Source organism: Macaca mulatta, chromosome 17, assembly GCF_049350105.2.
Source record: "Macaca mulatta isolate MMU2019108-1 chromosome 17, T2T-MMU8v2.0, whole genome shotgun sequence".
Lineage (NCBI taxonomy): Eukaryota > Metazoa > Chordata > Mammalia > Primates > Cercopithecidae > Macaca > Macaca mulatta.
In genome coordinates, this window is record NC_133422.1 from 72,459,675 (window position 1) to 72,483,122 (window position 23,448).

Below are 23,448 nucleotides of genomic sequence, written 5' to 3' on the forward strand. Positions count from 1 at the left end.
GGATTTTTAAAATATAAGATCTTGTAGTCTGTGAACAAGGCTAATTTTACTTTTTCCTTTTTAATTTGGATGCCCTTTCTTTCTTTTCTTTCTTTCTTTCTTTCTTTCTTTCTTTCTTTCTTTCTTTCTTTCTTTCTTTTTCTTTCTTTCTTTCTCTTTCTTTCTTTCTTTCTTTCTTTCTTTCTTTCTTTCTTTCTTTCTTTCTTTCTTTCTTTCTTTCTGTCTTTCTTTCTGTCTTTCCTTCTTTCTTTTTCTTTCTTTCTTTCTTTTCTTTTCTTTCTTTCTTTCTTTTCTTTCTTTCTTTCTTTCCTTCTTTCTTTCTTCCTTCCTTCCTTTTTTTTTCTTTTTTTTTTTTTTTTTGCCTGATTGCTCTGTCCAGGGTTCTAGTACTATGCTTAATAAAAGTAGTAAAAGTAGGTATCTTTTTCTTGTTCCAGATCTTAGAGAAAAGTCTTTTAACTTTTTCCCATTCAGGATAATGTTAGCTGTGGGCTGACAAGAGATATCTTGAGATATCTTCCCTTCTATAACCAGTTTTTTAGGATTTTGATCATAATGGGATGTTGAATTTTATGGAATATTTTTCAGAACTTATTGAAATAATATGGTTTTAGATATAGATAGCGTCTATTCTGGAGAATGTTCCATGTGCTGATGAAAAGAATGTGTATTCTATAACATTTGAATGAAATGCTCTGTAAATGTCAATTTTGATTACAGGTCTCAGACAGGACTGAACTGCAACATGTAGGCATCTGTGCTTGTGAACTGACTAAATTCTGCTTTACTTCATCTCTCTCATGGTAAATGCAGCATCTTTGTCCATTTGAGCTGTGATAGCAAAATACAATAAACTGGGTAGCTTATCAACAGCAAAGCATTATTTCTCCCAGTTTTGAAAGCTGCGAAGTCTAAGATCAAGGTGCCGGCAGATTTGGTTTCTGCTGTGGTCCTACTTTCTGGTTCAAAGATGGAAACTACTTGCTGTGCCTTCAAATGATAGAAAAACAAAGAAGCTCTCTGCAGCCTCTTTTATGAGGGCACCATCTCATTCATGAGGGTCCCACCTTCATGATCTAATTACCTCCCAAAGGCCCCACCTCCAAATACCATCACACTGGATAATAGGTTTTCAACATATAAACTTTGGAAGGATACAAACATTTGATCCATACCATTCAGTAAGAAACAGCTAAAATATACAAATATTCTAGGTTTTCCCAATCTCTTTTTCTAGCATGGGCTTCATAGGTAGCTAAGGCAAGTGAGAACTTTGCCAAATATTTTGCCATAGCATAAGAAGGGTCAATAAACTTTTAGTTTTCAACATTTATTTCTTCATTCCTATTACAAAGACAATTAACTAATAGCATGTGTTTTATGCTCCTGTTTGATAGCACCTGATTCCTAGTAGCAATCTGTATATAAACTAGGGCAGAGCTAAGTGATGTAGCAAAAACCTCTAAAATACAGTGGCTCAAACAAGATAGAATTTTAAAATATATATATATTTCTCACTTGAAAACAAAAGTAGGTTCTGCCCAGGAAAGTGTCCCAAGCACATGTTACACTGCCGTCCGCTAGTATCTCATGATCAAAGCTGAAGGCCTAGTGTGGTGGCTCACGCCTAACCCCAGCACTTTGGGAGGCTAAGGTGGGCAGACTGTTTGAGGACAGGAGTTGAAGACCAGCCTGAACAACATAGCGAAACCTCATCTCTACAAAAAATACAAAAATTAGCAGGGCGTGGTGGTGCATGCCTGTAGTCCCGGCTACTTGGCAGGCTGAGGTGGAAGGATCACTTGAACTCAAGAGTCAGAGGTTGCAGTGAGACAAGATCGTACCACTGCACTGCAGCCTGGGCGACAGAGTGAGACCCTGTCTCAAAAAAGGAAACAAAACAAAACAAAACAAAATAATCCCAGCTCACCAGCTCTGTAATTGCCCCAATGAGAAAAATAATGGATGTGATGAAGAAGCAGCCCTATTCCTTTCACTCACATCCAATTGGCCACTTATATCCCATTTCACACCTAACTCCAACGGAGGTTGTGAAATGTAGCTTCTAGCTACATGCCTAGTAAAATGAGGGTCTTACAACTAAAGAAAGACTATGGGAGCTGGTAATAGTATCAGCTATAGATTCCTGTGAGCCAGGGCCTCTGACCTGGCCCCTGTGATAGCTCATCAGCAGGTTGTAGCCCACAGCCTCCTGTGAAACATCTCTTTGCATACAAATATACTGTGATTCAATCCTCCCAATGATTTTGAATAATGTCTTTTCCTGTTGAACAAAGGATTTAAGATCTGTGTGGTGATTTTAGTATGATTCTGGCCTGATGTCCTCAATTTACAGGATCTGGAGATGAAGAGAGTTGGGGACCTGACTTTCCCAGGTAAACAGCCACATTTAGCAGACAGGACATTCCAAGGACTTAGAAGTTATCTCCCAGGGCTCTAGGGCAAGGCCAAACTCTGATAGCTTCCATGAGATAGCCAGTTTGTTAGTGGCAAAGCTAAGATTGGAACCCAGCATGCTGAAATTTCTTTCACTATATATGGAGTTTTAAAATGAATATGATAATCTAAAAATTATCCCACTAGAATAGAATACAGTGACAGACTTAGCCTTATATGCCATTCTCTTATTTGGATAATGCAGTATTTTATTAACTTTTAGAATTACAGTGACACGCTGCTAACTCCTACTTAACTTGTGGTTTTTATTTGTCTGGATGGATTTTATGCCATACATTTGCAAAGTAAGTTCTGTCCTAGCATGCATTTGTATAGATTTCTTCTTTTGTGAGTTACTTCTTGTACTCTGCATGTGTCACTATTGAATTAGTTAAATTTGTAGTCCTCTTGGAGGCTGTTTAACATAAGATGCTTTAAAACATCAAACCCTGGGACTAAATAAAAATTTTACTAAAGTTAATATGCATTATACCCATTCTATAAATATTTTAATTTACTATATTTATCACTACTGTAAAGAATACATTAAATCATCATTTATTTCTTTAGAAATTATATCATTTTCCATATTTTGCTATTTTGACTATGTATTCTAACATTTTCTCTGGAAGTACAGCTTGTTGGTCTACAATTCTAGACTTGTTCTCCTCTGAATGTGGTTCCTCTTTTCACTTTTAAGCTTTTTCATAAATACTTTTATCTTACATTTGTGTGTAGAAATATATTCTCAATGCACTTCTGCAAAGTTTGTTGGTCCCCAAGACCACCCTCATTTCTGACATCAACTTCTGAGTTCCGGGGTCTCTAAGACCACCTTCAGTTCTGACACAGCTATCAGTTTGGGAGGCCCCCCAAGAAAACTCAGAAAAGCTGTTATATTCACAGTTTATCACAGGCAAAGGATACAGATTAACATAAGCCAAGGGAAGAGGAGCACAGGGCAGTGTTCAGGAGACATTAAGTGTTGAGCTTCAGTTGTTCTCTTCAGTGGGGTTGTGTGGACAGGTTCTATTTCTCCCAGTAATGATGTGTGACAATCTGCACTTCGTAGGGGCAACCGGGGAAGCTCATCCAAACCTTGGCGTCCAGAGTTTTTACTAGAATTTTGTCTCGTAGACATGGTTGAACACTTGCATGGCTGACCTTCGTCTGCAGCCTCTCCAGAGGTACTGATACTGTATGATCCAAAGGCCCCAACATAAATCATATTGTTAGCATAAAATATCTGCCATGGTCCAAAGCCCCCAGGTAAACAAACTCACACTTAGCAAGTAGAACATTCCAAGGAGTTATCTCCCAGGAGTCTAGGGCAAGGCCAAACCTCTGTTTGAGCAATGTTAATAATTTTCTACACAACTTTCATGTCAATAATGTAAGCCTTGTAAATCCAGACATTCTCAGGGTTCAGTCCCATAACACTGCTACAGTCAAGAAGGGTAGTTTGACTCCTGAAACATAATTAAAAAGAATTTCATCTTTTATAAGATACCTCTCAAAGGACAGTCAAGGGGATTCAAATACATACTCGACATCCGCTTTTATTAAAATCCCCCTTCCTTTTCTACTCCTCTTAACTTCAACTCCAATACCCTACCCCCACAGGCCCCCGGCCTTCTCTTCTCTTTCTCTTCACATGATTTAGTAGATTGGCTTAGGTTTAAATTTAGCACAAAATTATATTTATCCTTTAAGAGGTGAGAGGAAGTGGGAAATTGGGCTTGTCAATGCAGACTTTCTTTGATGGGTAGGAAAAGGGGGAAAATCAAAGGTACGCCCATATTAATAATGTTTTGACATCATTGTAATTCTACTCACTGGGCACCAACTGTGTTCCAGGCACTTTACATACCTGTGTTGCTGGTTCTAATATCACACCTTTTTAGAGATGTTACAACCTGAGAAAATTTTTGACAATCATTAAGTGAAGGCAGAATTGTTCAAGAAATGCTAGAGGAATGTACCAATGAAGTGCCTAATTCCATGATATTTTAATATGGTAAAGGAAATGTATACCACACAGGAAGAAAAATGAAAATGTATAAAGATCAAAATATTTAGCCTCAAAGATTCTTTTTTTCTTTGTTTTTTTTTTTTCTCATGGTTTTCTTCAATACTGGATGATTAATGTAGGTGAAAAAAGGGAAAAATCTAAAGGTTCTACTAAATTTCAACAAACATAAAATTCTAAAATGGAGGCATATGGATATATATATACACATATATACACATACACATATATCTTTTTCATAAGATATTGAGACTTCTGTCAATTCTAATATATGTGGAATGCTTGAATTCATTATAAACTTTTCTCTTTTTTTAAGACAGGGTCTCATTCTGTCACCCAGGCTGGAGTGCAGTAGCTTGATCTCAGCTCACTGCAGTCCTGACCTCCAGGGCTCAAGGGATCCTCCCACCTCATCCCCCAAGTAGCTGGGACTACAGGTGTGAACCACCATGCTTAGTTAATTTTTGTATTTTTTTGTTTGTTTGTTTAAAGAAATGGGGTTTTCTCCATGTTGATCAGGCTGATCTTGGATTACTGAGCTCAAGCAATCTGCCTGCCTCAGCCTCCCAAAGTGCCGGAATTACGGGATTACAGGTATGGGCCACCATGCCTGGCCACTTGAACTTTTAATGTACTTTGTTTAGTAGAGAAAAATGAGATAGAAAGAAACTTATTCAATGCTCTTTATGCCTTAACAGGTCACTAATTCATTTGTTAAGCTGTTCATATAGATGCTTCAAGTGAATTAAAACCAAATTTGACATGCACTTTATAATTTATTCTCTGGCTAAAGAAAACAACAAACATTCATTTCCCACTTCCATCACCCTCCACTCTCCCATCCCTACCCTACTGCCACTTAACTGCAATCTCAGGAGACTGATGCAATGGCAGTTAATATATACATATATATATGTGTTTACCATAGTATACTTACTATCTGTATGTTTTTAGAACAGGGCACAAATATCACCAATATCTCTCTTAAATTAGCCATATTTCCTTAATCTCCTCAAATATCCAGATAGTGCTCACATTTCACAATTTATTTATGCTACAAATGTTCTCTCCTTATTTAAGCTTATTTGAATTATGATTCAATCACTACACATTATTGATATGTCATCTCTTTTAGTATATAGGTTCCTCCTCTGTCTATTTTTTTTCCTCTTGCAATTTTGTTGTTGTTGTTGCAGAAGAAAGAGGATGAGTGGAGGAGGAGGAGAAGGACGAAGAGAAGCAGGAGGAGCAGAAGGAAGTTGGGTCACTCGTCTTACAGAGTTTTGCTGATTGTATTTTTTGTTTTGTTTCACACATGTTTCTCAGCCCCTGTATTTCCATGTCTTGAGATGTGATCAAATTCAGGTTTTGTGTTGGTGGTGGCGGTGTGTGTGTGAAGACCACTTAATCAGTGATATTGGGTACTTTCATTAGTGGTGCATAATATCTACCATCATTTTGTGAGATTAGCAATTCATTAGATATTGATAAATGTGCTGTTTTCATTTTATTTTTCCCTTTTCATTTATTAGCCAAAATACATCTATGAAAAGATACTTTCTTTCAAAATAATTAGGTTATCTTAAATTTTTATAGAAAAGGTAGAATAAGAGCTTTATCCTTTATCAGTTTTCAAAATCATAAGTCAAAGCTTTAGTATTCTCCAAAGGTGATTTATGTATTTAAGTATCATTTTAAACTATGGACTTAAATATATTTTGTGTGTTTCCATCCATGACAGTTACTGTTCTTACTGATATTGAAATGGCCCCACCCCTGGACAGTTGGGAGCTTATTTAAGCTGGCTCCTCGGTCCTTTTGACATAATTCTACTAGTTTTTGATAATAATTTTCAGGCTCATCTGGTAAATTTTCTACCTTAGATCTCTAACAAGTGCCTTTTACTTTTTTCAAGAACACTGTTCTTTTAGTGGAATAGTTAAAGGACCACAATCTAACCACCAGGGTTGCTCACTACTATTGGGTTGATCAATATCTCTAGGCCATTTCAGTGGATAATATTAAAAATATTTTTTTTTCTTAAAAAAGATAAATGACCTTACACTGATATTCCAATTCAATTTATTTCAGGACTCTAAGGTCAAACTCATTGATCTTAGTGGATATCTGTTTTTTTCCATGCTATTAATACCAGTTGTCAATGATACAAACATAATGCTCATTAGCTTTATTCCACAGTGCACACATCAGCACATCAAAGTAACCACACCAACCCCACTATCGCCAATATATTTCTGTACAAGTCAAAACCAAAATGAGATACCATTCATACCAGTTGGAATACCTATTCTTTTTTTTCATTTTTTTTTTTTTTTTTGAGACGGAGTCTTGCTCTGTCGCCCAGGCTGGAGTGCAGTGGCCGGATCTCAGCTCACTGCAAGCTCCGCCTCCCGGGTTTACACCATTCTCCTGCCTCAGCCTCCCGAGTAGCTGGGACTACAGGTGCCTGCCACTTCGCCCGGCTAGTTTTTTGTATTTTTTAGTAGAGACGGGGTTTCACCGTGTTAGCCAGGATGGTCTCAATCTCCTGACCTCATGATCCGCCTGTCTCGGCCTCCCAAAGTACTGGGATTACAGGTTTGAGCCACCACGCCTGGCCAGAATACCTATTCTTAAAAAAACAAAAAAATAACAGATACTGGTAAGGTTGTGGAGAAAAAGGAATTCTTATACACTGTTGGTGGGAGTGTAAATTAGTTCAACAGTTGTGGAAGACAATGTGCTGATTTCTCAAAGACCTAAAGACACAAATACCATTCTACCCAGCAATCCTATTACTGGGTATATATCCCCCAAAATAGAAATTGCTCTATTATAATGACACATGCAAAAATTCAGTAGGGCATCATGGCGGACAGGAAGCAGTACTAGACTGCAGCTTCGACTCAGATGGACAGAGCAGCGTATGAAGGCTCGCATTGTTAATTTTAGCTCCAGAATGACTGCCAGAACAAACCAGAAACCCCAAGAAGAGCCACAGACACTCTGAAGGAAGCAGATTGCTCCTGCAGGACCCAGGAGACACCTCAAATACTGTGAGTGCCCAAACTGTGGAAGTGGGAAAGGGAAATCCTCTGCTCCAAACACACACCCCCAACTAGTGAAACTGATGGTCTAGTTTGCAGGAGAAGCTTTTGACCTTACCTGGAGCTGAGTCAATTTAGACAGCCGAGTGAAATGCAGGGGTAGGAGAAGCAGTGGGAAAGGCCCTGGGAGATTGTTGCAGCCACAGCGAGACCCACCCAAGGAAAGTCTGAGATCAGACTTGCCTAGCTCTACCCCCTCCTGATGGTCCTGCTCTATCCACCCTGATTGCTGAAGACAAAGGACATATAATCTTGAGAGTTCTGGGACCCCACCCATGGCCGGCTCCTCTCCATACTACCACAGCTGATGTTCTCTGAAAAGTGCCACCTCCCCACAAGAGACCAACCAGCACAAAAATAGAACATTAAACCACCAAAGCTAAGAACCCTCAGAGAGTCCATTTCACCCCCACCATCTCCACCAGACTAGGTGTTGGTATCCATGGCTGAGAGACCCATAGACAGTTCACATCCCAGGACTCTGTGCAGACAATCCCCAGTAGCAGCCCAGAGCCAGGTAGACTCGCTGGATGGCTAGACCCAGAAGAGAGACAACAATCACTGCAGCTTGGCTCACAGGAAGCCACATCCACAGGAAAAGGGGGAGAGTACTACATCAAGGGAACACCCTGTAGGACAAAAGAATCTGAGACACAGCCTTCAGCCCTAGACTTCCCCTCTGACAGAGCCTACCCAAATGAGAAGGAACCAGAAAACCAACTCTGGTAACATGGCAAAACAAGGCTCTTCAACACTCCCCCAAAATCACACTAGCTCACCAGCAATGGATCCAAAGCAAGAAGAAATCCCTGATTCCCCTGAAAAAGAATTCAGAAGGTTAGTAATTAAGCTAATCAGGGAGGCACCAAAGAAAGGTGAAGCCTAATTCAAGGAAATAAAAAAAAATTATGCAAGAACTGAAGGGAGAAATATTCTAGGAAATAAGATAGCATAAAGAAAAAACAATCAAAACCTCAGGAAACATTGGATGCACTTACAGAAACGTGAAATGCGCTGGAACGTCTCAGCAACAGAATTGAACAAGTAGAAGAGAATTCAGAGCTCGAAGATAAGGTCTTCAAATTAACCCAATCCAACAAAGACAAAGGAAAAAGAAAAAGAAAATATGAACAAAGCCTACAAGAAGTCTGGGATTATGTTAAGCGACCAAACCTAAGAATAATCAGTGTTCCCGAGGAAGAAGAGAATCCTAAAAGCTTGGAAAACATATTTGAAGGAATAACTGAGGAAAAATTTCCTGGCCTTGCTAGAGACCTAGACATCCAAATACAAGAAGTACAAAGAACATCTGGGAAATTCATCACAAAAAGATCGTGGTCTAGGCACATTATCATCAGGTTATCTAAAGTTAAGAAGAAGGAAAGAGTCTTAAGAGATGTGAGGCAAAAGCACCAGCTAACCTATAAAGGAAAACCTCCCAGTTTAACAGCAGATTTCTCAGCAGAAACCCTACAAGCTAGAAGGGATTGAGGCCCTATCTTCAGCTTCCTCAAATACAACAATTATCAGCCACGAATTTTGTATCTAGAGAAACTAAGCATTATATATGAAGGAAAGATACAGTTTTTTTTTTTCAGACAAACAAATGCTGAGAGAATTCGCCACTCTTAAGCCACTACTACCAGAACTGCTAAAAGGAGCTCTTAATCTTGAAATAAATCCTGGAAACACATCAAAATGGAACCTCCTTAAAGCATAAATCACACAGGAGTCATAAAACACAAATACAAGTTAAAAAGCAGAAATGAAAAAACCAAAGTGCACAGGAAGCAAAGAGCATGATGAACGCAACGGTACCTCACATCTCAATACTAACATTGAATATAAATGGCCTAAATGCTCTACTTAAAAGATACAGAATGGCAGAATGGATAAAAACTCACCAATGAACTATCTGCTGCCTTCAGGAGACTCACCTAACACATAAGGACTCACATAAACTTAAAATAAAGGGGTGGAAAAAGGCATTTCATGAAAATGGACACCAAAAGCAAGCAGGAGTATCTGTTCTTACATCAGAAAAAACAAACTTTAAAACAACAGCAGTTAAAAGAGACAAAGAGGGACATTGTATAATAGTAAAAGGCCTTGTCCAACAGGAAAATATATCCTAAACATATATGCACCTAACACTGGAGCTCCAAATTTATAAAACAATTACTAATAGCCCTAAGAAATGAGATAGGCAGCAACACAGTAACAGTGGGGGACTTCAATACTCCACTTACAGCAATAGACAGTTCATCAAGACAGACAGTCAATAAAGAAACAATGGATTTAAACTATACCTTGGAACAAATGGACTTAGCAGATATACACAGAACATTTCATCCAACAACCACAGAATACACAGTCTATTCAACAACACACGGAACTTTCTCCAAGATAGACCGTATGATAGGCCAGAAAACAAGCCTCAATAAATTTAAGAAAATTGAAATTTTATCAGGCACTCTCTCAGACCACAGTAGAATAAAACTGGAAATCAACTCCAAAAGTAACCTTCAAAACCATGCAAATACATAGAAATTAAATAACCTGCTCCTGAATGAGCATTGGGTCAAAAACAAAAGCAAGATGGAAATTAAAACATTCTTTGAGCTGAATGATAATAATGGCACAATCTATCAAAACCTCTGCGATACAGCAAAGGCGGTGCTAAGAGGAAAGTTCATAGCCCTAAACACCTATATCAAAAAGACTAAAAGAGCACAAACTGACATTCTAAGGTCACACCTCAAACAACTAGAGAAACAAGAACAAACCAAACCCAAATCCAGCAGAAGAAAGGAAATAACCAAGATCAGAGCAGAACTAAATGAAATGGAAACAAACAAAAAAATGAAACAAAAAGCTGGTTCTTTGAAAAGATAAACAAAATTGATAGAGCATTGGCAAAATTAACCAAGAAAAGAAGAGAGAAAATCCAAATAACCCATTAAGAAACAAAACAGGAGATATTACAACTGACACCACTGAAATATAAAAGATCATTCAAGGCTACTATGAACACCTTTATGCACAGAAACTAGAAAACCTAGAAGAGATGGATAAATTCCTGGAACAATACAACCCTCCAAGCTTAAATCAGGAAGAATTAGATACCCTGAACAGACCAATAACAAGCAGCAAGGTTGAAATGGTAATTTTTAAATTACCAACAAAATAATTCCAGGATCAGATGGATTCACAGCAGAGTTCTACCAGACATTCAAAGAATTGGTACCAGTCTTTTTGACGCTATTCCACAAGATAAAGAGGGCACCCTCCCTTATTAATTCTATGAAGGTAGCATCACCCTTATACCAAAATCAGGAAAGGATATAACCAAAAAAGAAAGCTACAGACCGATATCCCTGATGAACATATATGCTAAAATCCTTAACAAAAATGTTAGTTAACTGAATCCAACAACATATCAAAAAGATAATCTACCATGATCAAGTGGGTTTCAAACCAAGGATGCAGGGATGGTTTAGGATATACAAGTCAATAAATGTGACACACCACATAAACAGAATTAAAAACAAAGATTACATGATCATCTCAATATATGTGGAAAAAGCATTTGACAAAATCAAACATCCCTTTATGATTAACGCTCTCAGCAAAATCAGCATACGAGGGACATACCTCAATGTAATAAAAGTCATCTATGACAAACCCACAGCCAACATAATACTGAATGGGGAAAAGTTGAAAGCATTTCCTCTGAAAACTGGAAAAAGACAAGGATCCCCACTCTCACCACTCCTCTTCAGCACGGTCCTGGAAGTCCTAGCCAGAGCAATCAGACAAGAGAAAGAAATAAAGGGAATCCAAATCAGTAAAGACGAAGTCAAACTGTCACTGCTGACAATATGATCATTTAACTCAAAAATCCTAAAGACTCCTCCAGAAAGCTCCTAGAACTGATAAAAGAATTTAGCAAGGTTTCCAGACACAAGATGAACGTACACAAATTGGTAGCTCTTCTATACACCAAGAGTGGCCAAGAGGAGAATCAAATCAAGAACTCAACCCCTTTTACAACAGCTAAAAAAATAAATAAATAAATAAAATAATTACGAATACACCTAACCAAGGAGGCAAAAGACCTCCACAAGAAAACTACAAAACACTGCTGAAAGAAATAATAGATGACACAAATGAATGGATACACATCCCATGCTCATGGATGGGTAGAATCAATACTGTGAAAACAACCATACTTCCAAAAGCAACCTACAAGTTCAACAAAATCCCCATCAAAATATCACTATTATTCTTCACAGAATTAGAAAAAACAATTCTAAAATTCATTCGGAACCAAAAAAGAGCCTGTATAGCCAAAGCAAGATTAAGCAAAAAGAACAAATCTGGAGGCATCACAGTACCTCACACTACTGGTACTAGTATAAAAATAGACACATAGATCAATGGAACATAACAGAGAACCCAGAAAGAAACCCAAATACTTATAGCCAACTAATCTTTGACAAAGCAAACAAAAACATAAAGTGGGGAAATAACACCCTTTTCAACAAATTGCTGGGATAATTGGCTAACCACATGTAGGAGAATGAAACTGAATCCTCATCTCTCACCTTATTCAAAAATCAACTCAAGATGGATTAAGGACTTAAACCTAAAACCTGAAACTATAAAAATTCCAGAAGATAACATAGGAAGAATCCTTCTAGACATTGGCTTAGTCAAGGATTTCATGACCAAGAACCCAAAAGAAAATGCAATTTAAAAAAAGATAAATACGTGGGACTAGTTAAACTAAAGAGCTTTTGCATGACCAAAGGAGCAGTCAGCAGAGTAAACAGACAACCAACAGAGTGGGAGAAAATCTTCACAATCTATACAGCTGACAAAGGACTAATATCCAAAATCTACAATGAACTCAAACAAATAAGTAAGAAAGAAAACAAACAATCCCATCAAAAACTGGACTAAGAACATGAATAGACAATTCTCAAAAGAAGATATAAAAATGGTCAACAAACTTATGAAAAAATGCTGAACATTGCTAATGATCAGGGACATGCAAATCAAAGCCACAATGTGATACCATCTTACTCCTCCAAGAATGGCCATAATAAAAAAATAAAAAAAAAAACAGTAGATGTCTGCATGGATGCAGTGATCAGGGAACACTTCTACACTGCTGGTGGGAATGTAAACTAGTACAGCCATTATAGAAAACAGTGTGGAGATTCTTTAAAGAACTAAAAGTAGAACTACCATTTGATCCCACAATCCCACTACTTGATATCTACCCAGAGGAAAGGAAGTCATTATATGAAAAAGATACTTGCACACACATTTATAGCAGCACAATGCGCAATTGCAAAATCGTGGAACCAGCCCAAATGCCCATCAATCAATGAGGGGATAAAGAATCTGATATATACTCAGCCATAAAAATAAATGAATTAATGGCATTTGCAGCGACCTGGATGAGATTGGAGACTATTATTCTAAGTGAAGTAACTCAGGAACGGAAAACCAAACATCATATATTCTCACTGATGTGTGGGAACTAAGCTAAGAGAATGCAAAGGCATAAGAATCTACAATGGACTTTGAGGACTTGGGGAAGGATGGGGGGCATGGTGAGGAATAACAGACTACAAATAGGGTACAGTGTATACTGCTCAGGTGTTGGATGCACCAAAATCTCACAAATCACCGCTAAAGAACTTACTCATGTAACCAAATATGACTTGTACCCCAAAAACCTATGGGAAAAAATTGAAAATTTTTAAAAAGACACATGCACATGTATGTTCACTGCAGTCCCATTCACAGTAGCAAAGACACAGAATCAACCTAAATGTCTATCAATGATAGACTGGATAAAGAAAATGTGGTACATATACATTATGAAATACTATGCAGCCCTAAAAAAGAATGAGATCATGTCCTTTGCAGGGACATGAATGGAGCTATAGGTCATTAACCTTAGCAAACTAATGCAGGAGCAGAAAGCCAAATACAGCATGTTCTCCCTTATCAGTGGAAGCTAAATGATGAGAACACATGGACACATAGAGAGGAACAACACACACTGGGGTCTATTTGAGGGTGGAGGGTGGGAGGAAGGTGGTGGGAGGAGGGATCAGAAAAAATAACTAATGGATACCTAATAAACCTTGATGATGAAATAATCTGTACAACAAACTCCCATGACACACATTTACCTATGCAACAAACCTGTACATCCTGCACATGTACCTCTGAACTTAAAATAAAAGTTAAAAAAAATCAATGTATTTCTGGTAATTTCTCCAACTTAAAAGTATCTCAAGAAAACAATGGAATCTGTGAACTGGATCATTCTTTCTTAATCAAAGACTAATTGTTTGACTTAAACGTATTTACTTGGTGTTATTTAAGACCTGCCATAAAATGTTGAAATACTGTAGTTTGCATGGAGGTTCACCTCAAGAGGTTGGTAGAATTTTCTTCTCAGAATTAACACCTTCTAATTCAAATGGCTTACAAAAATGTCTATAGCTAATTCTTATCTCTGCTGTGCAGTAACCAGAAGGCTAACATATTTGCAGGGAAACTCTCTTTTAATGTGATGAGACTCACAATGAGTTGGTCTTCCTCCATGAGAAAGGCACAGTAGGGGTCAAGCCATACCCAATTACACCATGGTTCTCTCTGGTATCCCTGAACAGTTACCATAGACACTTTGAAGTATTGAAGTAACAGATGGTAAATTTAAAAGAACAGCTTCTTAAAATTTAAAACAAGTCCAAATGTAAACCTCCCTCATCTTCTCAATTCCATTCTTTGCCAATAAAAGGGAGAACAACATCACAAGTATGATTCTAAGCTGTTTATTTTTAAAGTATCATTTATCTTAGATTTCAAAATCCATTATAGTTCCTATTAAACAGTGGGATTTTTGGTGGGGAGGAGGGTAAGCCAATGCTTTATTTTTATAGGCTTTTCCTAGCTGATGACCAGTATGTGGAAACAATAGTCATGAGGCTACAACTTTTAGGAGGCAGTAGCAGAGGGGCAAGCTGCAACCTCTGCCCAGTTCATTCTTCCAAGTTGATTCAGGACATCAAACCACTATACCTGAATGAATGTGGAAAAGTGTAATCTTTCTTTTATGTGAAAAATGTCTTATGTGATTTATCTTTTTGTTTTTGTATAAGAGGGAGAAGTTTAAAGCCATTGTAGCTTCCTTTTATTCTTTGAGTGAGGATGAGGCATGCTGATTAAGTAGTGTATGGTGTGCACTAGAGGCTAATGTTGAACTGAAGCTGTAACATGGAAGAAAACACATAGTCCGACCTCTACTGTGGCATGGGGTTAGGATGCAATGTTTAGCTTGTTTAAAAACAGGTAATAAAATAGTGTAGACTTCCTGTCAAAATGACATTCAAAGTTTACACTTTGAATCACTCACAGATCCCATGTCCAAACGTATAACCATGGGAGCAAAGCATAATATAAAATTTTAAAAAAGGATAATATGCTTTATAAATGAGGAACTTAAGAGAAATGTTGGACTGAAGCCCCAGGACTGCCATTCTCAGTATCAGAAGCAGCAGAAGCAGTAAGGATATCAGTTTCCAGGTCCGGGGAGAAGTAGGGTGGAGAGGCAAGCCTCTCTCCTCCCTCCTTTCTTTTTCTCCTACCCCGGGAAGACAGGCAGAAACAAAAAGGTGTTGCCAGTTGCTGGCCAGAGGTATGGCTTGTAAGAATCGGAGTACTAGGAAAAACAGCAGGACAGGCTCAACCTTCAAGACCAAGCCTAGCCAACATGTCATCTAGCTCCAAACTATCCCAGTATCATGGTGGATAAGATCACTGAGCCATTAGAAAACGATCTGGTCTTGGACTATGAGTCCTAGGGGCTGGGCTGAGGCAACCACAAAGACTGTAAACAGAGAGGAGGAAAAGAGATAAGAGAAAAATATCACGGAGTCAAGGTGGATCTAAAAAGCAACATTCTGAAATATACAAATAAAATTAAGACCAAGAAAGTTAGAAAGTAAAATGAAACCTTAGGAAATACAATAATTTTAGACAAAATAGAAATAAAAGTGCCATTTTAAAAATGCTTTAGAACATGTATGTTTAAAGTTAAAGAGATACATAAAGTGATAGCATAATTCAAGGAAACAGGGGAAATCATACAAAAGCAATTTTTACAACTTAGTAGGCTGGACAAACTCTAAACTGGAATTATCAAAGTAATACAAATAGATTGAGTGGTAATACCACTGAATTCACCAAGACTTTAGCAGAGAGAATAAGAAGAAAAAAATTTGAAAGATTAATTAAGAGATATAAAGATATATTGATATAGAGATAGATATAAATTAATGAATGAGTGAATAAACACAGACACAGCCATAAAATTCCACCCATCTCCCCACTGCCACAGAAAAGAATGGAGAAAAAGGCAGAAGCAACAAGAAGTGAAATAAAAACTGAGAATTTTTAGAGTAGATGAAATACATCAGCAATCAGAAAATACACTCTGGAGTTTTTGTTTTTGTTTTTCCAAGATGGTAGATTAGAGGCTTTTCTAGCATGCCTCACTCACTTGGAAGAAGCAAAATAGTGTGTAGAGATTCATACGGTGAAATTTCATTCAAGAAGAAACATGGGAATTCAACAGAAGAGCGAAAGACAATTTCAGATGCTACGAAAGAGAAAGTGGGCAGGCAGCCTGCATGGTGGGCTCTGGCTAAAAACTGTGAGTGAATCCCCAGTACAGGAAAGGGTGAGTGAGTGTTTCTCTGTGATTCATCTCTCCACTGGAGAACTGCACAACCCTGCCATGGGAGAGGACCTTGACTCTCCTAAACTTAGGTCTAACATGGGAAGCAGCCAGAAAACCGTGAGAAGAAATGGCCCTGGGACGCCTCCCAAGCATCTTCCCAGGCCTGGGTGCTGACAGGACAGTGCCATTCTTGATGCTAGCTCATAGCAAGCCATGCAGGATCCTGGAATTTAGCAGCAGTGGCAGCTGTTGGCATAAAAGTCTCAGTCCGGATATTGGAGTACTGGGTTTCAAGCAGAGGAGGGGCCCCATGACCTGAACTGAGAGATGAGTGAAGTGTGGGCTGCAGCCATGGGCACTGCAATTGGGCACCCTCTCTTTATGGAACCGGAGCAGAGGGAGATTTGCCTGAGAGGCATGGTTTTGACTCAGATGAGTATTATAGCTTTGGATGGCCTTGAGGACTGAAGGCAGACTGCGTGTGACTAAATGTCCCAACTGGCTCCATTGGTAGGGAAAGGAGAGTGAGCCCGATTAGGTCTAGAGAGTGAGGGAGAGACCTGTCTCATTCCTGTTCATCTGACCTTGGTGGCAGCGTCACTCTCTGTTCCTGTGCCTGGGACCTTGGTGCAGCAGTGGTAGCTCTGCTCCTTGCCCAGGCATTTCTCCAGCAGCATATTGACTGCCCCCGGATACCCCCAGCAGGGCTAGTACTTGCAACCATCACTGGGGGACCTGAGCGCAGACTTGCCAAGATCAGCTCCATCCAGCATCAAACTCCCCACCATGGCGGAAACAGGACCCAGACCACTGAGTGTTCCATGCCCAGTCCATTGCCTGGGACACCCAAGTACTTCTCCTGGTTAACAAAAATCAAGCATAAACCATATTGCTACCACTTCAGCTGCTCTTACCTGCAAATATCCACTGCCTACTGGCTTGGAGGTTGACCTGCACGGCCCATCACAGCGTGTGCTGACACAAATGCACAGCACTTGAGAAGGAGATAAGCTTCTTGTGACCTCTACTATCACCATTGTCCATGTCACCCTGGCTACTCAAGAGTTGGTGAGGCTGCTCACCTGTCCAGTACTCCACTACTACAACCAACATTTGATAAACCACCACACTGATAAGGCTATTTATAATCAAGGAAATAATACAGAATCTTCATCATTGAATATACCCAGAAGCAATGCCAAATGGCTCCTCTACTCAACATATATCATAATCACATCCTCAAGGAAAAAAGGTCCCACCCCAATAAAAGTCATTTCAAAAATAAGAAGCAACTGTTTAGATGAAAATAAATCATCATATTAAGAAGTAAGGTATCATGACATCCCCCAAAGGACACAGTAATTCTCCAGCAATAAATCCTAACCAAAAAGAAACCCTAAAAAATGCCAGATAAAGAATTCAAAATAGTGATTTTAAAGAAGTCCAATGAGATGCAAGAGAAATCTGATCCCCCAAAGGACACAGTAATTCTCCAGCAATAAATCCTAACCAAAAAGAAACCCTAAAAAATGCCAGATAAAGAATTCAAAATAGTGATTTTAAAGAAGTCCAATGAGATGCAAGAGAAATCTGAAAACCATTACAAAGAAATCAGAAAATCAATTCAAAATATGAACAAGAAATTTACCAAAGGGATAAATATCTTAAAAAACAAACAAAACTTCTGAAAATGAAAAATTCATTGAAGTAATTACAAAATACTTCTAAAAGCTTCAACAATAGACTAGACCAGGCAGGAGAAAGAGACACAGAACTTGAAGACAGATCTTTTGAATTAATCCAGTCAAAGAAAAATAAATAAAACAGTACTTCAAAGAATTTTTTAAAAACCTTCAAAAAGTATGAGACTACATAAAGTGACCAACTTACAATTCTTTGGTATTCCTGAGGGATTAAAAAAAAAAAAGCAAAAAGTTTAGAAAAACTACTTAAGGAAACAATTGATGAAAATTTCCCTAGTCTAGCACGAGATTTAAACATCCAGGTACAGGATGCCCAAAGATCACAAGCAAAATACATTGCAAAATAGACTTTGCCGGGACATACAGGCATCAAACTATCTAAGTCAATGTGAAGAAAAAATTCTAAAATTGCAAAAGTGTCTAGTTACCTACAAAGTTTGTTACCATCAAACTAACAGCAGATTTCTCATTAGAAACCTTTCAAACCAGAAGGGAATGGTATGCTATTTTCAAAGTGCTAAAAGAAAAAAGATAAACAAAACAAAACTATCAGTCATGAATTTTATATCCAGCTAAAACAAGCTTCATAAATGAAGGAGAAAGAAGGTCATTCCCAGATAAGCGAACACTGATAGAATTCATAACCATTAGAGTGGACCTACAAGAAATGCTAACGGAGTCCAATATATTGAAACAAAAAGGTGATATTTGCCATTATAAAAATACGTAAAAGTAAAAACTCTCAGGTCTTATACAACAATTACAAAGCACAGGAGGAAGACAGAGGAATCAAATGGCACCATGACAGAACTCCACCAAACCACTAAGCAAACAGAGAGAAAAAAAAACAGAATTTACCAGACAACTAGATAACAATGAACAATATGACAGGAATAAAACTTCACCTATCAATATTAACATTGAATGCAAATGGATTAAATGCTCCACTTAAAAGATATATATTGGCAGAATGAATTAAAAAAATACGATCTAACTATATACTACTTACAAGAAACTCATCTTATTGGTAAAAATATAGAAACATTGAAAGTAGAGGGACAGAAAAATACTTCAATACATATGGAAACCAAAACTGAGCAGGAGTAACTATACTTATACAGATAAAACAGACTTTCAATCCAAAACAGTAAAAAACAAACAAACAAACAAACTATACTTACACAGATAAAACAGACTTTCAATCCAAAACAGTAAAATGCAAACAAACAAACAAAAAAGAAAGTCATTAGAAAATTATGAAGGATATATTAAATAAGAGAATAAAATAATCCTAAATTTGTATGCTTCAAACACCCAGATTCATAAAACAAATATTACTGGACCTAAAGAATAAGGTACAATAATAATGGGGGCCTTTAATACCTCACTGACAGCACTAGACAGATCATTGAGACAGAAAATCAACAAACACTCTACTTAAATTAGACTTTTGACCAAATGGACCTAATAGATATATACAGAACGTTTTCCCCAACAAGTATAGAATATACATTTTTCTCATTGGCACATGGAACATTCCATATATTAAGACAGACCATATATTAAGCCACAAAAGTCTCCATAAATTGAAAAAAAAATAAAATAATATAAAGTATCTTCCCAAACAACAGCAGAATAAAACTAGAAATCAATACCAAGAGGAACTCTAGAAACTATATGAATACATGAAAGTTAAACAACATACTCCTGAAGGAACTTTGGGTCAATGACGAAATTAAGACAGAAATTAAAAAAAAATTTTGAAATGAATGAAAATGGAGACACACAATATATCAATACCTCTAGGATACAGCAAAAGCAGTACTAAAATGCAAGTTTATAGTGTCAAATGTCTACATAAAAATAGAAAGATTACAAATTAACAACCTAATGCTGAACTTCAAGGAATTGGAAAACTAACACCAAACCAAACCTAAAGCTAGCAGAGGAAGAGAAGTCACAAAGAACAGAGCAGAACTAAATGAAATTGAGACAAAAATTACAAAGGATAAAAAAACCAAAACAGAAGTTGGTTCTTTGAAAGGTAAACAAAATTGATATACCACTAGCTAGACTAACCAAGAAGAGAGAAGATCCAGATTAACATAATCAGAAATGAAAAAAGAGACATTACAACTAATACCCCAGAAATACAAAATATTATCAGTGACTACTATGCACAACTACATGTTCATAAACCAGAAAATCTAGAGAAAATGGATAAATTCCTGGAAACATGTAACCTCCCAAGATTGAACCAGGAAAAAATACAAATTCTATACAGACCAAAAATGAATAGTGAGATTGAATTAGTAATAAAAAAAAATCTCCCAACAAAAAAGAAGCCCCAAACCAGATAGATTCACAACCAAATTCTATCACACATATAAGAAGAATTGATACCAATCTTGCTGAAATTTTCCCCAAAAAATACATAAGAAGGGAATTTTCTCTAACTCATTCTATGAAGCCAGTATCATCCTGACACCAAAGCCAGGCAAGGATACAACAGAAAAAGAAAACTATAGACCAATATCTCCAATGAACACAGATGCAAAAATCCTCAACAAAATACTAGCAAACTGAATCCAACAGCACATCAAAAGATAATACACCATGGTCAGGCAGGGTTTATTCCAGGGATGCAAGAATGGTTCGGCATACACAAATCAATAAATGTGATTCATCTCATAAACAGAATTAAGGACAAAAAGCATATGATCACCTCAATAGATGCAGAAAAAGCATTTGGTAAAATTTGGTATTTGACACCAACTTTCATGACTAAACTAGGCATAGAAGGAACATTCCTCAAAATAATAAAGGCCATATATGACGAACCCACAGCTAACATCATAATTAACAGGGAAGGGTTGAAAGCATTCCCCCTAAGAACTATAACAAGACAAGCATGCCCACTTTTACCACTCCTATTTAACATAGTACTAGAAGTCTGAGCCAGAGCACTCAGGCAAGAGAAAAAAAATAAAAGACATTCAAATAAGAAAAGAGGAAGTGAAGTTATCTTTTTTTGCTGATGATATAATCTTATATCTAAAAAACCTTAAGACTTTACTAAAAATCTCTTAGATTTGATAAGTGAATTCAGTAAAGTTTCAGGATAAAAAGTCAATGTACAAAAATCTATACACATTTCTACACACCAATAATAAGTAGGATTTCTATACACTAATAATGATCAACCTGAGAAACCAAATGGGCAATTCCATTTTCAATAACTATTAAAAAAAAAAAAAGGAATATATTTAACCAAGGAGGCAAATGATCTCTACAAGGAAATCTACTGATGAAAGAAATTGTGGATGACACAAGCAAATGCAGAAACATCCCATTCTCATAGATTGGAAGAATTAATATTGTTAAAATATCCATACTGCAGAGAGCAATCTACAGATTCAATGCAATCTGTGTTAAAATACCAACATCATTTTCACAGAATTACTAAAAGATAGTTTCACATTCATGTAGAACCAAAAAAGAGCTTGAATAAAATCAAAGCAATCCTGAGCAAAAAGAACAAAGCTGGAGGCATCACATAGCTGACTTAAATTATACTACATTGTTACAGTAATCAAAATGGCATGGTACGGGTATAAAAACAGACACACGGATTAATGGAACAGAATCAAGAACCTAGAAATAAACGCACATATCTAGAGCCAACTAATCTTTGACAAAGTTGACAAGAATACGCACTGGGAAAAGATACCCTTTTTGATAAATAGTCCTGGGAAAATTGGATTGCTATATGCAGAAGAATGAAACCAGACCTCTATCTATCACCGTACACAAAAATCAACTCAAGATGGATCAAAAGTTCCAATGTAAGACCAGAAACTATAAAAACAATAGAAGAAAACCAAGGAAAGAGTCTTCTGGACATTGGTCTCGGCAAAGAATTTAGGACTAAGACCTAAGAAGTACAAGTAACTAAAACAGAAATAGGCAAACTGGACTTAATTAAACTAAAAAGCTTCTGCACAGCAGAATAAATATTCAACAAGTGAACAGACAACCCGTAGAATGGCAGGAAATATTTGCAAATTATGCATCCAACAGGGGGCTGTTACCCAAAATTTACAAGGAACCCCAAAAACTCAACAACAATAAAAATAACCCCATTAAAAAGTGGACAGAGGACAATAATAGGAATTTTTCAAAAGAAGACATAGAAATGACCAATAAGCATATGAAACAAATGCTTAATATAACTAATCATCAAAGAAATGCTAATTAAAATCACCATGAGATACTATCTTACATCAGTCAGAATGGCTATCATTAAAAAGTCAAAAATAAAAGATGTCAGCAAAGATGCAGAGAAAAAAAATGCTTATACAAAGCTGTTGGAAATGTAAATTAGCAAAATCTCTACAGAAAACATTTTGGAGATTTCTCAGAGAATTAAAAATAGAACTACCATTCAGTCCAGCAACCCTACTAGGTATCTACCCAAAGAAAAGAAATCATATGAAAACGATACCAATCCTCATATGTTTATTGCAGTACTATTCACACTAGTAAAGATACGGAATCAACCTGAGTGTCCATCAACAGATGATTGGATTAAAATGTGGTGTACAGCTTTCCAACTTGGACCCGGCAGAATGGCTCCGGCAAAGAAAGGTGGCGAGAAGAAAAAGGGCCGTTCTGCCATCAACGAGGTGGTGACCCGAGAATACACCATCAACATTCACAAGCGCATCCATGGAGTGGGCTTCAAGAAGCGTGCCCCTCGGGCACTCAAAGAGATTCGGAAATTTGCCATGAAGGAGATGGGAACTCCAGAAGCGCGCATTGATACCACGCTCAACAAAGCTGTCTGGGCCAAAGCAAGAAGGAATGTCCCATACCGAATCCGTGTGCGGCTGCCCAGAAAACGTAATGAGGATGAAGATTCACCAAATAAGCTCTATACTTTGGTTTCCTATGTACCTGTTACCACTTTCAAAAATCTACAGACAGTCAATGTGGATGAGAACTAATCGCTGATCGTCAAATACATCAAATAAAGTTGTAAAATTGAAAAAAAAATGTGGTGTACATATTTACAATGAAATACTATTTAGTCATAAAAAAGAATGAAATCATATCTTCTGTTGCAACATGGATGGAACCAGAGGCCATTATCTTAAGTGAAGCAACTCAGAAACAAGTGGGAGCTAAATAATGTGTACACATGGACATAGAGTGTGGAATGATAGAAAGTAGAGACTCAGAAGAGTAGTAGGCCAAAAGGGGGAAGGATGATTAAAAATTGCTTACTGGGTACAATGTACATTACTGGTGACATCACCACTGAACAAATATACACATGTAACAAAACTGCACGTATGCCCATTAAATTTACACACATAAAAAATG

At 37.3% G+C, this 23,448-nt stretch overlaps 1 long non-coding RNA gene and 1 pseudogene across 1 annotated transcript; both read left to right on the forward strand.

Moving 5' to 3' along the window:
• Positions 1-366: 366 nt before the first annotated feature.
• On the forward strand, positions 367-10,835 carry LOC144336360 (uncharacterized). Its single transcript, XR_013408064.1, has 2 exons — positions 367-5,080; positions 5,683-10,835. It is a non-coding gene; the product is annotated as an uncharacterized LOC144336360 (long non-coding RNA).
• An 11,833-nt stretch (positions 10,836-22,668) lies between these two features.
• LOC697214 (large ribosomal subunit protein eL31 pseudogene) lies at positions 22,669-23,084 on the forward strand (annotated as a pseudogene).
• Positions 23,085-23,448: the final 364 nt, after the last annotated feature.